The sequence below is a fragment of the Schistocerca nitens genome, chromosome 11, assembly GCF_023898315.1.
Source record: "Schistocerca nitens isolate TAMUIC-IGC-003100 chromosome 11, iqSchNite1.1, whole genome shotgun sequence".
NCBI classification, from domain to species: Eukaryota; Metazoa; Arthropoda; class Insecta; order Orthoptera; family Acrididae; genus Schistocerca; species Schistocerca nitens.
In genome coordinates, this window is record NC_064624.1 from 25,157,293 (window position 1) to 25,172,184 (window position 14,892).

General features: G+C 45.0%; 1 protein-coding gene across 6 annotated transcripts in view; it reads right to left on the bottom strand.

Annotated features, from left to right (window-relative positions):
• LOC126213561 (zinc finger protein 708-like) overlaps positions 1–14,892 on the bottom strand; it is a 451,089-nt gene that overhangs the window by 48,236 nt on the left and 387,961 nt on the right. The gene's annotated exons all lie outside the window — the stretch shown is intronic.

Sequence of the window (14,892 nt, forward strand, 5' to 3'; positions counted from 1 at the left end):
TTTGCTGAACCAAATCTTGCATCAGATCCATCCCCTAAATTTACTGTGTTAGTGAAGTACCAAAGTCACGAACCATGAAATTATATGATGTCAGCTGTCTCTGGCACAATACCATGGAATGTGCCAATGTATGACAAAGTAGAACCTGTTGTACATCAACACATGTAACATACATATTGTTGTTCTTTTTTAGCCATTTCTGTGTTGTTTTATTAGCAGTCTGTATGCTCAGTCTGCTTTTGCATGACAACTGACCTAAGTTCCATGTTGTGCATTTGTATCTCACCTGAAGCTGCGAGCGTAAACAAGCAACAAATTCTGGACAGATTTAGACTGTGGTACAGACATTCTTTTGAAGATTTATTCCTACTTTGAGAAACTCAAACTGAGTTCCTGAATCTGAGACGTGTCTTCATTTGTTATGGCATGTGGCCTACACAAATACTTTCCTCAACCACCTTCAGGAGTTGTAATTCCACTTTCCAGTTTATGTTGAAGAGAGCTTTCATTTCGGGTGATACAGAATATGCCAAGCAATGTTTTCTGACACTTCTTTCAACTGGACTTCATATTTGAAAGTAGCTTGTTTCAATGAAGTACTGTCTGTCTTACCTTCCTTTCATCTGCCTGGCACACCTATTTACATGAAGTTTATCAAGTAAATTGACTTCATTGTGCATAAAGACATGGTATTCTTTGTACAGCTTTAGCTTAATTTTCATACTTAAATGTCATAGAATCCTCTTTTTGTACACACTTCAGTATTGCGTACATGATCCTGAATCATGCTGTCAATATTACTACCCAATATTCAACTGAAGTATCATACCCCACATTGTCTTAATAATACAGCAGTGTGTATTCAACTTTTTCATCAATGATAAAGACAGAATTGTAGTTAGTTTTATCTTTCTTACTTACTTTTACTATAATATTGTCAAAAGATGCACATAACTTATGTTGTTAGAGCCATGTACTCTACAGGGTACATACGCTGTCATTCAGGACGTGTTATTCAATAAACGTATGTCCTTTTACAAAACCGAAAAAACCAATCCAGCATTATTCCACTCACTTGCATTGGTGGCTGTTTCACAGGAACTACCCTACCTTTTGTGATTTCTGTTCCAATCTGCCATCATGTAGTCTTTCTCTCTTAATATCCTGCCAATTACTCGAAGTTAATTTTCCTTTTCTGTGCACTATTTGCCCTTTTTGGACCACTTACTGTAAGCGTTACCTTCTGAAACTATGCAATACTTGTAACACCTTGCAAGCAGACAAGATTGTGGTCATCTCACACTGTGGTCACATTGTGTCCTCCAGTATCTAGTCTCCACTGATTCCACATCTGCCTCACTGTTGATGCAGCTTGCCTCATGTGAGCCACAATGTGACAGAATGACCAATAATTCTGCCCCATTTAACACACACACACACACACACACACACACACACACACACACACACACACACACACACACACACACACACACACACCTATTTCACCTTCTGAAACTGAAAAGAAATAGTGGCACTTTGCTGTGTAACACTGACTTGTCCTATCACACAAAAGATGCCAATACTGGGCCTATGTGCACACAACTTCTCTGCCAATTAAATCACATATTATGTTTGAACTGTTCTAAAGTCCTCTTATCGTGGCATGGTGCAGACCACTGCTTCTGAATGTGTTACTTTCTAGAAACAGTAGTGTATTACATGGAGTACATAAAGTCCGGGAAAACTTTCAATTATTTATTGCACAAGAACCAAGCATTGTACAGATGTCATACATATGTCATTTTGAAGAGAAATCCCAAAATGTTTTTTGATGTATACCAGCACTGTGTAGTTTGATAATTTGCCAATGATAGCACTACTTGCAAACACTGCAAGTTCAGGTGTGGAGTGAGCTTTCTGTGTGTTGAAGTTTGACAAAAACAAGTATGCTACAGCTCTTCAACAGATGTTTAGAACCATGTACAGTAAGAAGCCACCAACAAGGAAGGCTATTTACCACTGACACAACAAATTCGTTATGACAGGTTGCTTATGCCCAGCAAAGAAAAGTGTACATTCCAGTAAGAGTGGAGTGCATACGAGAGACATGCTGGGATGGATATGGCAAGAATTTGATTATCGTCTGATGTCTGCTGGGTCACTCATGGTTCGCATATTGAGTGTTTGAAAAAAAAAACTTTCAGAGTTTCTTTTCAAACTGCAATATGTATATCTGTACAATGCTTAGTTGTTGTGCCATAAATAACTGAAAGTGTTCTTCGACTTCATGTACACCCTGTATTTTAACAATATTAATGTATCCATATTCTGGAGCTACATATACACACCACAAGATGACAATAAGTAACCTAGCCAACTTCAGAATTATTATGAGATTAAGTTACCTATTTTTGATTTACACTTTTGATCATGCCAATTATGTTAAGAACAGTGAACCTCCTACAAAATGTACTTCACTTTAATAATGCCAGCTGTAAATTTGAAAAAAAAAAAAAGAAAACCGAGTGAGACCTATACTACTACTATAACATGACCTTCATTCATTTACACTGCATTTGTGCATTGCAACAGAAGAATATTTGAAGGAGAAGATCTCTGTCTCCAGTTACAGGTTAGAAACCACACACTTACACAATGAACGAAACATAAACGCAACACCAAAACAGTATTTCACAAACAGTTTACCTACTCAACAGTGTAGTACTTGTTGCTCCGGCATTATGTGGCTCCAGTGGAGTGGAGTAACAGACAACCTGAGAATGCCTATCTTTAAAATCTGTCCTTTCAGTTGGTCATAACTGCAAAATATTAGAATTATGGCCCAAATTTCAATGTCGCATCACCTACAGCACTGATGTCCTGCAAGTATAGAATCAAGTAATGGAAAACCTTGGATGGAATGTAACAATGTTATGAAGAGCAAAGTCGATTGGCTGGTTGGTTTGTTGGTTTTGGGTATAAAGGGACCAAACTGCAGAGTCATCAGTCCCTTTCTCTTGACAAGCAAGGCTCAAGGTACAAAAACACTCAACACCACACCTAAAAATAAAACAAATGGAACAAAAAAAAATGGGGAAAACATATACCACAAGGAAAAGCAGAAGGTATTCAAACCACAGAGCATATGGTCTGGGTCAGCTGATCACAATAATAAAAAGAGGATGAGCCAGCCACTCTGCAACACATTAAAATTCCCACCCCAAAAAGACAAGGCAAGATGAACACATGTGGGGAAAAGACAACCACAAAGACAAATAAATGCATAGAAAGTGCGACAGAAATAAAAATGGAGGGAGGGTGGCGACCTCAGAGGGAAGACTAGACACTCACCCTAGATGGTACGGTAAAACACCCCTCACGAATAAAAAGAAGAACTAAATCTGCTGTTGAAGCACTGTTGCCCAATACTGAAGGTAGGGTGCTGGGAACGTTAAAAGTCCACCGCAGTGCAGCTAGATGTGGACAGTCCAGCAAGATGTGCATGACAAGTAATATGTGAGCCACAGTGACACCGAGATGGGTCATCGAGACAGGGGAGGTGTTAGCCACATGCAGTTTCTACATCTACATCTACATTTATACTCCGCAAGCCACCCAACGGTGTGTGGTGGAGGGCACTTTACGTGCCACTGTCATTACCTCCCTTTCCTGTTCCAGTCGCGTATGGTTCGTGGGAAGAACAACTGTCTGAAAGCCTCTGTGCGCGGTCTAATCTCTCTAATTTTACATTCATGATCTCCTCGTGAGGTATAAGTAGGGGGAAGCAATATATTCGATACCTCATCCAGAAACGCACCCTCTCGAAACCTGGCGAGCAAGCTACACCGCGATGCAGAGCGCCTCTCTTGCAGAGTCGGCCACTTGAGTTTGTTAAACATCTCCGTAACGCTATCACGGTTACCAAATAACCCTGTGACGAAACGCGCCGCTCTTCTTTGGATCTTCTCTATCTCCTTCGTCAACCCGATCTGGTACGGATCCCACACTGATGAGCAATACTCAAGTATAGGTCGAACGAGTGTTTTGTAAGCCACCTCCTTTGTTGATGGACTACATTTTCTAAGGACTCTCCCAATGAATCTCGACCTGGTACCCACCTTAACAACAATTAATTTTATATGATCGTTCCACTTCAAATCGTTCCGCACGCGTACTCCCAGATATTTTACAGAAGTAACTGCTACCAGTGTTTGTTCCGCTATCATATAATCATACAATAAGGGATCCTTCTTTCTATGTATTCACAATACATTACATTTACCTATGTTAAGGGTCAGTTGCCACTCCCTGCACCAAGTGCCTATCCGCTGCATATCTTCCTGCATTTTGCTACAAAAGTTTGTTGTGCATACTGAGATTATGCCATTCCATCTCCCAAAACTGAAAAACCTTGTGGCGTAATAATGATCACAGGTCAGTTACAGGGATGCCAATCTCCAGAAGTGGTTTCCATGTAACCTGTTCGGCCAGCCTGTTGGAAAGTTCATTACCTGGGATTCCAATGTGGCATGAGGTCCACACAAACAACAGGGATCGACTGGATCATTCCAGGGTACAGATGGACTCCTGGATGGTCGCTACCAAAGGATGGTGAGGGTACGACTGGTCAATAGCTTGTAGGCTGCTCAAGAGAAGAAACAACTCACCAGGGCATGAATGGATGTGCTCAAGAGCACAAGAAATGGCCGCCAGCTCTGCAGTCCAAACACTTCAGCTGTCTGGCAAGGAGGGCTGTTAAATATGTCCTCCATGAACATATGCGAAGCCAACTTGACAATCATCCATTGAGCTGTCAGTGCCAACCACTTCATGGTTCCGGTGTATGTCAAGAATCGAGAGGAAGTGACAGCAGAGAGCTGCAGGGTTAACTGAGTCCTTAGGGACCTGTGAAATGACCAGGCAAAGATTCAGCCTCAGTGTACACCATGGTGGTGTACGTGAATGGACCTACAGCATAGTTGGTAAAAGCAAGAACTCGAGACAGAAGAGATCGGATGTGAACCGCAATCTTAAGCCCTGACATGGGCCCCCGATGCAGGAGAGAAACGCCATGGATGGGAAAAGGAGACCGTAATTCGGATGCTCAGGAGAACTGAATGTGTGCAACGTAACTGGAGAGCAGTTAGGCACACCTAACCTTCAATGGAGGAACTCTGGCCTGGTCACTGGACTCATCCTGAAACCTCCTGCTGCCAGTCGATCATCACAGTAGTACTCTGGGTCGAGTAAACGTAATGCTGAGGGTGCTGCGAAACAATAAACCAGACTCCCATAGTCAAGACAGGATTGAAAAAGGGCCGTGTATAGCTGCAGCAGCATAGAGTGATCTGCACCCCAGTTGGTGTTGCTCAGGCAGCAGAGGGCATTGAGGTGCTGCCAGCTCTTCAGCTTCAGCTGGCAAAGATGAGGAAGCCACATCAATCAGGCATCGAAATCCAGTTGTAAGAATTGATATGTCTCCATTATAGTGAGTATACCATGATTAAGGTGAAGTTCTGATTCCAGATGAACAGTACGATGCAGACAGAAGTGCGTGAAACATGACTTTGCAGCAGCTGGAAACTGGAAGCCGGGGGCTAGAGCCCATGACTACGCCTTGTGAATGGTTCCCTGTAGGCGCTGCTCAGCAACACCAGTATTGGAAGATCAGTACGAAATGTAGAAGTCGTCTGCATACACAGAAGCTGAGACGAATGGCCTGACAGCTGCTGCAAGACAGTTAATGGCCACTAAAAATACAGATACACACAATACAGAGCCCTGCAGGACACCATTATCCTGGATATGGGGGAAACTGTGGGAGGCACCAACTTGAACATGGAAAGTATGGAGTGATAGGAAATTTTGGATAAAAATCGGGAGCAGGGCCCGGAGACCCCACTCATATAATGTGACAAGGTTATGATGTCACCAGGCCACGTCTTAAGCTCTTCGTAAATCAAAAAAGATGGCAACCAGGTGTTGGCGTCTGGAAAAGGCTGTTTGGATGGCAGACGAGGGAAACTAGATTATCAATGGTACAGTGACCCTGGCAGAAACCACTCTCACATGGAGCCAATAGGCCACATGACTCCAGGACCCAACACAACCGCTGACTTACCATACGTTCTAACAGCTTACAAATAATGTTAGTGGGGCTGATGGGGCGATAGCTATCCACATCAAGTGGGTTTTTACTGGGATTGAACACTGGAATGCCACTGTGATGGAAAAACGCCATCGCATCAGATATAGTTCAAGATGATGAGGAGATATCACTTGTAGTTGAACAAAGATGTTAGATCATCTGACTGTGGATCCGATCTGGCCCAGGAGATGTGTCAGGGCAATGTGCAAAGACGCTGAGGAACTCCCACTCTGTAATTGGAGCTTTATAGGTTCAATGTGACATTCATTGAACTAAAGAGCTTTCCTTTCCATTCGCCGTTTGAAGGTGTGAAATGATGGGGGATAGTTCTCTGATGCAGAGGCTCAACCATAGTGCTCAGCAAAGTGCTCGGCAATTGCCTTTGGATTGGTAGAAACACGCCATTGACATTAATGCCAGTAACATCTGTCGGGGTTTGGTACCCACAATCACGTCTGATCTTCGCCCAGACATGGGAAGGTGATGTATGGCACCCAATGGTTGAGACGTACCTCTCTCAACACGCCTGTTTCCGTCTTTTTATAAGCTGGTGAACGTGGGCAGGACCCCTTTAAAAGCTATTAGTTGCTCTAGGGAAGGGTGCCGCTTATGTCGCTGTAGAGCTCTCCGATGCTCTTTAACAGCCTCAGCGATTTCCGGCGACCACAAAGGTACTGACTTTCGTTGGGGGCGCCCTAAAGAACAAGGGGTCATGTTTTCTGCTACAGAAACAATCGTTCTACTGACCCGCTCAACTACCACATCGATGGTACCATGTGGGGGAGTTCCAATGGTGACACCAGAGGTGAAAGCTTCCCAGTCTGCCTTGTTTAAAGACCATCTTGGTAGACGTCTGTGGGAATGGTGCTGGGGGAGTGACAGGAAGAAGGAAAAGTGGTCACTACCATACAAGTCATCGTGGACTCTCCAGTTGACAGATAGGATAAGTCCTGCGATGCAGAGGGATAAATCAGTGGCCAAATAAGTGCCATGAGCCACACTGAAACGTGTGGGGGGCCCTTGTATTTAAGAGGCAGAGGTCGAGGTGAGACACGAAAGTTTCGACATCTCTACCTTGGTCAGGAAGCACAGTGCAACCCCACAAGGGGGTTATGGACGTTAAAATCTCCGAAGTAGGAAACGTTTAGGGAGTTGATCAATCAGTGCAGCCAATGTGTTCACGGGTACTGCACCATCTGGAGGAAGATACATGTTGCAGACAGTTATTTCCTGTGTCATCCTTATCCTGACAGCCACAGCTTCAAGAGCAGTTTGAAGGGGCACAGGTTCACTGCATACTGAGTTTGGGACAGACACGAACTCCACCCGACACTATTATAGTAACTATAGTTCTTGTAATATCCCCTACAGCCACAAAGCATAGGGGTCCGCATTACTGGGAACCAGGTTTCCTGGAGGGCAATGCAGAAAGCAGGTGTAAAGCCAAATAGTTGCTGTAGCTCAGCCAGGTGGTGGAAAAAACCACAGCCGTTCCACTGGAGAGCGACATTATCGTAAGGCTGGGAAGGTATGAAGCATGCAAGAAGGCAGGTTACACCTCAGGGTCACCTGCTGCCAATGATTGAGCATTTGTATCCATTCCTATTGTGGATGAGGCATCAGTGACATCTAGGTCCTCAGGAGATGCTGAGATCTCCACCTTATCCACAGGTGTAGATTTGGTACGTAGTGTTGGTGTTGAGGCCACCGGAGGGTTCTTCTTCTTAGCTGTCTTCTTTGTTTGTTTGACCTCTCACTCTTCTTTCGGTGTTTGCTGGGAGGACTTCTCGGAAGTAGCTTTAGGCATGGAGGAAGAATGTGAACCACCTCATCCAGCAGCTTTTGGCTCCTTTAGCCACTGGCGAGTGCCCGCTGTGGCATTAGTGGAGACCTTGGGAGAGAGGGTCCCAAGGGACCTCCTCTGCAGGAGATGAGTGAGAGGAGGCTGTTGCTTCTCCGGCTTGGGGCAGGGGACCGATGTCCCCTGTGTTTGGGTGATCCTTGCTCCCAAAGTAGGTACTTGTGATGGCAATGGTAATGTAGCTGCAGCACATGTTGACAACTGAGTGGGGTGTAATCGTTCAAATTTACGTTTAGCCTCTTGATAAGTCAAATAGTCCAGGGTCTTGTACTCCCATGACTTTCCAATCCTTTTGGAGTACTGTGCAGTCTGGCGAGCTGGGGGAGTGCTGCTCACCGCAGTTGATACAAGTGGGAGGAGGCGTAGAGAAAGTATCTGGATGCAGTGGACATATGCAGTCTCGACATGTGGTGCTGGAAGTGCAACAGGAAGACCTATGCCCAAATTTCAAGCACTTAGAGCACCACATAAGAGCAGGCATGTATGGTTTAATATCACAGCAGTAAACCATCACCTTGACCTTCTAAGGCAATGAATCACCCTCCAAGGCCAAGATGAGGGCACCAGTGGTGACCTTTTTCTTTGGGTCCCCTGTAAATGTGCCGGATAAAATGAACCACCATTCTAGAGTGGTGTGGAGCTTGTCGTCGGACTGCAAAGAGGAGGATGCGATAGAAAACAATCCCCTGGACCACGTTAGGGCTTTTATGGAGAGTAACGGAAACAGGAATATCACCCAGCTGGTCACAAACGAGTAATGCCCAGAACTGGGCTGAGGATGCTGTCTGAATCTAGACTGCAAAGCTTCTCTTCTTTGCCAGTGCTGTCACTTCCTCAAACTTATCCTCAAGATGTTCAACAAAAAAATTGAGGCTTCATAGGTACAAGTGAGTCCCTGTCCATTCTGCTACAGACTAAATACCGAGGTGAATATGACTCTCTTCTTTCTGTAGCCCTACGTTCCTCCCATTGTGTAGCAAGGGAGGGAAATGATTTAGGATCATATCTGTCAGCATTGTACTGGATCTTGTCGTTCTTACAGACTGCTGGTGCCACAATCACCAGCAAGAGATGACTTAGTCCGCTTCATTGTGGGTCAGCCACCCTGGTACCACCCACGCCAATCGGGCTCCCCCATGGGTGGCACCCAGCCACAGCAAAAACCACCTGACATGATGGCCATTGCCGGGAGTCCTGATGCACCAGGAAGACAGGCATCTACTCCTTGGCATATGTGGGCAGTTTACAGCTCAAGCATCAGCCCTGTGTTGTCAGGGGACTACCACTAAATGGGTACATGATGGCCCCACCCCAACGAACTGGCTACCATACTGGATATTGGGCTCACAGGAATCTAATACTGTCATGGGGGCAAAAGAGTACAGGAGACAACGTAAGAAGATGACATACCCCCAAAAGTGTCCTCGCCCAAATAGTTGAATTGCAGGTGGAGATGCAAAGTCATGACAAGAGGCTCAGGACATCAAATCAAGGGGCACTATGGATAACACACACACCACATAACGCGTCATTTCCCATATGGTCCGTGCTTCTGTAGAATTTTGTAAGTGGTAGGTCGAACCATAAAACTTATAGGGCTGAAAAGTGAGAGACTTCTTTTAGTCACCTCTTATGACAGGCAGGGATACCTCAAGCATATTCTAATCCCTGGACTAGCAGGAGAAAGCAAAGTTGACACTTTTCATATTGCAAAGATACCAAGTTGCAGATAGGCACAACAAAGAGAGTCTCACAAATAAAACTTTTGGCCCAGAAGTCTTTTGTCCAAAAAAATCTCTCTCTCTCTCTCTCTCACACACACACACACACACACACACACACACACACACACACGACTGGAACAACCACACAGTGAGCAGCAGCAGCACTACTGCATGATGGGAGTGGTGACAGGGCAGGGGTAACAAGGAGGCTGGGGTGGGAAGGGATAGTAGCGTAGTGGTGATGTACAGTGCAGTGCTGCTGCGGAGGGTGTAAGGATGAGGTGCAAAGAAGGTATGGCAGCTATCGGGGTTACATGGTGGGCAGGGGAGAGGTGGGGAGGGGGCTACCGGAAAAGAAGTAAATATCCTGGGTATGATGGTGGAAAGAGGGCTGTATGGTGCTGGAATAAAACAGAAGGCTGAATAGGTGAGGACAATGGCTAATGAAGGATGAAGCCAGGAGGCTTACGTCAATGTAATTCCCACATGCACAATTCAGAAAAGCTAGTGTTAGTGGGAAGGATCCATATGGCAGAGACTGTGAATCAGTCATTGAAATGAAGGGTAATGTTCGACAGCATTCTCAGCAACCACGTGGTCCACTTTTTTTGTGGCCATTCATGCGGACAGATGGCGTGTTGGTTGTCATGCCTACATAGAATGCAGCACAGTGGCTGCAGCTTAGCTTGTTGATCACATGACTGGTTTCACAGGTAACCTTGTCTTTGATGGGATAGGTGATGCTTGTGATGGTGGTGGAAGAATGTATGGCACAGGTCTTGCATCTGCATCTATTACAGGGGTATGAGCCATGAGGTAATTGGTTGGGAGCAGGCGTTGTGTAGGGATGGATGAGTAGATTCTGTAGGTTGGTGGACAGTGGAATACCACTGGGGGGGGGGGGGGTGGGAAGGATAGTGGGCAGAACATTTCTCACTTCAGGGCACAACAAGAGGTAGTCAAAACCCTTGTGGAGAATGTAATTAAGTTCTCCCAGTCCTCGGTGGTACTGAGTTACAAGAGGAATGCTCCTCTGTGGCCAGACAATGGGAGACTGCAAAGATGACATGAGAGATTTGTTTTTGTACAAGATTGGAAGGATAATTATGATCAGTGAAGGCTTCAGTGAGACCCTCAGTATATTTTACAGACTAAGATGCTGCGGGCCATAAAGCATACAATCATTTTAACCACTTTTCAAAAAGTAACATTGTTACAATTTTTAATATTAGATTGCAAAGTCAGGCTAAAAAAAAAATTCTTAGTGTATAAAACCGAACTGACCTAAACTCCCCTGAATATCAAATTTTAACTTCTCCTTCTCATTCATGACCACTGTCTTCTTCATATAAGAGATGGTCTTCACTGCACACCAGAGCATTATTTGTGCTGTACTTCTTGAAAGATTTGACCATAATGTCTTCTATTACTCTACACCATAACTGTCTTTTCCACTGACACACTTGTTTGACTGTAGGTCCTTTCAATGCTCTCTGGTGCGAGTATTTGTTGGGTTTTGTCTGTAGTATGTCAACTGAATTTGGTCAGAAAAAACGCAAGAGCAGAACTGAGCCGCAACAGAGCCAGCCGCAGGTGGGTGGGAGTATCACATGCTGCACAGCTAAACATGACCGACTGATGTTGCGAAGTTGAGTCAGTTGGGCATGGTATAGCAACAGCCAACACTGCAGTACATTAGTGGAAGTTCGGGAGCCTTTCCTCACCTGCCAACAGTCATGTTAAAATATTTGCCTGAAGCCCTCAACGAACATCGTCAAATGTATAAACATCCAGCCATTCGTTTACTAAATGATTCTTCTCTCAACATCAGAGCGAACAACACCCACAAGCCTGTGACACCCAGAGTGACATCCTAGAATGCAGTATGGGGTCTGCCGTTTGAACACTACACAGGGTAGCCTGCTATGAGGCACGAGGGAGCTGTCTGCTCACTGGAGGAAATTCACGGCCATCATCAGCTGCACCACTGCGGGGTCATCACTGTCGCAGCCAGAGACCGCTGACAGTAGCATTGAGTGACCCCATATTCAGCCTTGCTCCTTGCACTGTCAGCAATGACAGGTGTCTACTATTTCACATGAGAGGCAATTGGAAGCCTCAACCAAGCTGTTCCTGATGTACTATGGCTTAGGGCTGGAAAAACGAAAGCAATTAAACATATCTACAGTTGCCCTGACATCTCATTTCACTCTCCACATGCAACAATCCAAGAGTCATGCAACACTGATGTCAGAACTTAGTCATCTCTTTGTAGGCCTATATTAGAACATACACCTTATGTTACAGTGAATCAAAAAACCAAAAAGAAAGAAAGAAAATCCTTATATTTTGGTCACGGAAAATGCATCTGACAGTCGTGAATATTATGAAGTAGATTTTATTGCAAATGGAGAACAAGTGGATATTTCTATGCTTAGAGGTAATGGAAGGCATGATTAGTTTGAGACTGTTAGATGTGCACATTGTAACCTCAAGGGTCACTAAATGCAAAGTTTGAAATCACTTCTAGGAAAATGTTACACATGTAATCACTAGGGCCATACGACTAGGCAGTGCTGGGAGTCAATATGGCTCATAATTACACATAAAAATAAAATTAATGTATTTTGTCTTCTTGTCTTGTGAACATTAGTTCTCAAAGTGATTGTTGTCAAGGACAAAGCTTCAAAAGAACCAGACACGAGGTGTGCCATAACCAGAAGCAGAATGCATTTTGTTACAGAAGGTAGCACAATTACCAGCAGATAATAAAGAACTTAGTCACTTGACACGATCACAATCGTTCAACAGAGTGTAAATTTGTCAGATAAAAGTTTAATTGTTTAATTGCTCCTTACCCCTGACTAAAAAAAACCAACAATGAGCAGGTCTTCACCTTCGATATCTGGCTCAGATGCAAGGTTGGTCTAATGAAGTATTATTTACTGTTCCAAAGAGACGAACAGGGGAAGTATAAACATATTTAGGGTATACAGGAGCTCTGAAGGGAGCCACAACATTGCAAGAATTTAAAGAAGGGTTAATTCAAAGATATATGGAGCAAAATATTGCCAAACACTACAGGGAACAACTAGCGGCAATAATTAAGAAAAATACAAAAACTGTGAAAAAATTTGCAGATAGGATGAGGAAAATTAATGCATTAGGGTAGGATGCTGAGGTCAATGACATTTTGTAAGAAGCAGAGCAGAGGGTCTTCAATTCTTTTTTAAGTGGACTGCATGCAGAAATGACAAAGTGTGTGTGGACAGGATGTCCCACAGATTTGTGCACAGCAGTGCTGTTAACTACAGAGTGTGAGGAGATCAATTTGTTGACTGGAATGCAGGGTAAATGGACAGTGTTTGCAGCTAACATAAAACATTTCAAGTTTGGGCAAACAGGCCATGTAACGACAAAGTGTCCCCAGCCTCATGGTGATGTGAATAAGTAACAGTTTTAAAAGTAGAGGAGCAGGGAGAAGTAAGGTATTGAACACTAGCTGGGACCCCTGGTCCACCTATGGTCTTCTTAGTAAGACTAGATGCTACAAAACTTTTTTTTTTGTTTGGTTTTTTTAGGGCGCAAAACTGCTATGGTCACTAGCGCCCAGCCTGTGACTTAGGAAACAGTAAAAAAAACCGAAACTGAAAATCAGCAGCAATGGGAACAAAATCATAAAATTGGAGAAACTAAAAGCAGAAGGAAGGCTTAAAAATCCACTACAGAAAGGGGGTGGTTGTCCCCAAAAAAAGCTTCAAATGACTGACGTCATTTCACTAGCACTAATAAACTGGAGAACGCGGTCGGCTGAGCGCGTGTCATCTGCTAAAATCGACGATAGATCAGGCGATAGCTGTAGACGGGCGCGTAACGGATTAAAATAGGGGCATTCAATTAAAAGGTGTCTTACCGTCCACAGCTGAGAGCAGTGGGGAAAGAGTGGGGGAGGATCGCCGCTTAAAAGATGTCAATGGCTAAAAAGACAGTGCCCTATCCGGAGTCTAGTTAAAATTACCTCCTCCCGACGACGCGTTCGGGAGGAAGAAGTCCAAGCGCAAGGAAGAGCTTTCACTTCCCGCAATTTATTATTGGGAAGTGTTGACCAATGTGCATGTCATAAATGAGCAACTTTGCGACATAAACCGCTCCGTAGATCGGTGAAGGGAAGCGACGGAATAGCTGGCCGAGGAAGAGAGACTGCAGCCTTGGCCGCTATATCGGCCGCCTCATTCCCACAGATACCAGCGTGTCCCGGGAGCCGGAGGAACGCCACCGAGACGCCCCCCAGATGGAGCAAGCGCAGACAGTCCTGAATCCGGTGGACCAGAGGGTGCACAGGGTAAAGAGCTTGGAGACTGAGGAGAGAGCTGAGAGAATCTGAGCAGATAACGTACTGTATCCGCCGATGGCGGCGGATGTAGTGGACAGCCTGGAGAACAGCGTAAAGCTCCGCAGTATACACCGAACACTGGTCGGGAAGCCGAAATTGATTTGGGGAGTCGCCAACAATATAGGCACTCCCTACACCTAACGATGTTTTCGAGCCGTCGGTGTAAATAAATGTGGCGTCCGTCATTTGTGCACATAGAGCAGCAAATGCCCGACGATAAACAAGTGTAGGGGTACCATCCTTGGGAAATCGACAAAGGTCACGGAGCAGGCAGATCCGGGGACGGAGCCAAGGCGGTGCTGTACCCCAAGTTGTCAAGAAGGTTTTAGGAAAGCGGAAGGAAAGAGAATGGAGCAGTTGACGGAAGTGGACTCCCGGGGGTAGTAGGGAGGAGGAGCGGCCAGCATACCCTACATCAAATGAGGCGTCGAAAAAAAGGGCATGGGCTGGATTAGCAGGCATGGAAGACAGATGGCTAGCATAACGACTTAGAAGGACCGCTCGCCGATTGGACAACGGAGGTTCAGCAGTCTCAGCATAACGGCTTTCCACAGGGCTAGTGTAAAAAGCTCCAGACACTAAACGTAATCCACGGTGGTGGATAGAGTCGAGACGCCGAAGAATAGACGGCCGAGCAGAGGAGTAGACTATGCTTCCATAATCCAATTTCGAGCACACTAAGGCGCGATAGAGGCGGAGAAGGACCACTCGGTCCGCTCCCCAGGAGGTACCATTCAGGACACGGAGGGTGTTAAGCGATCGC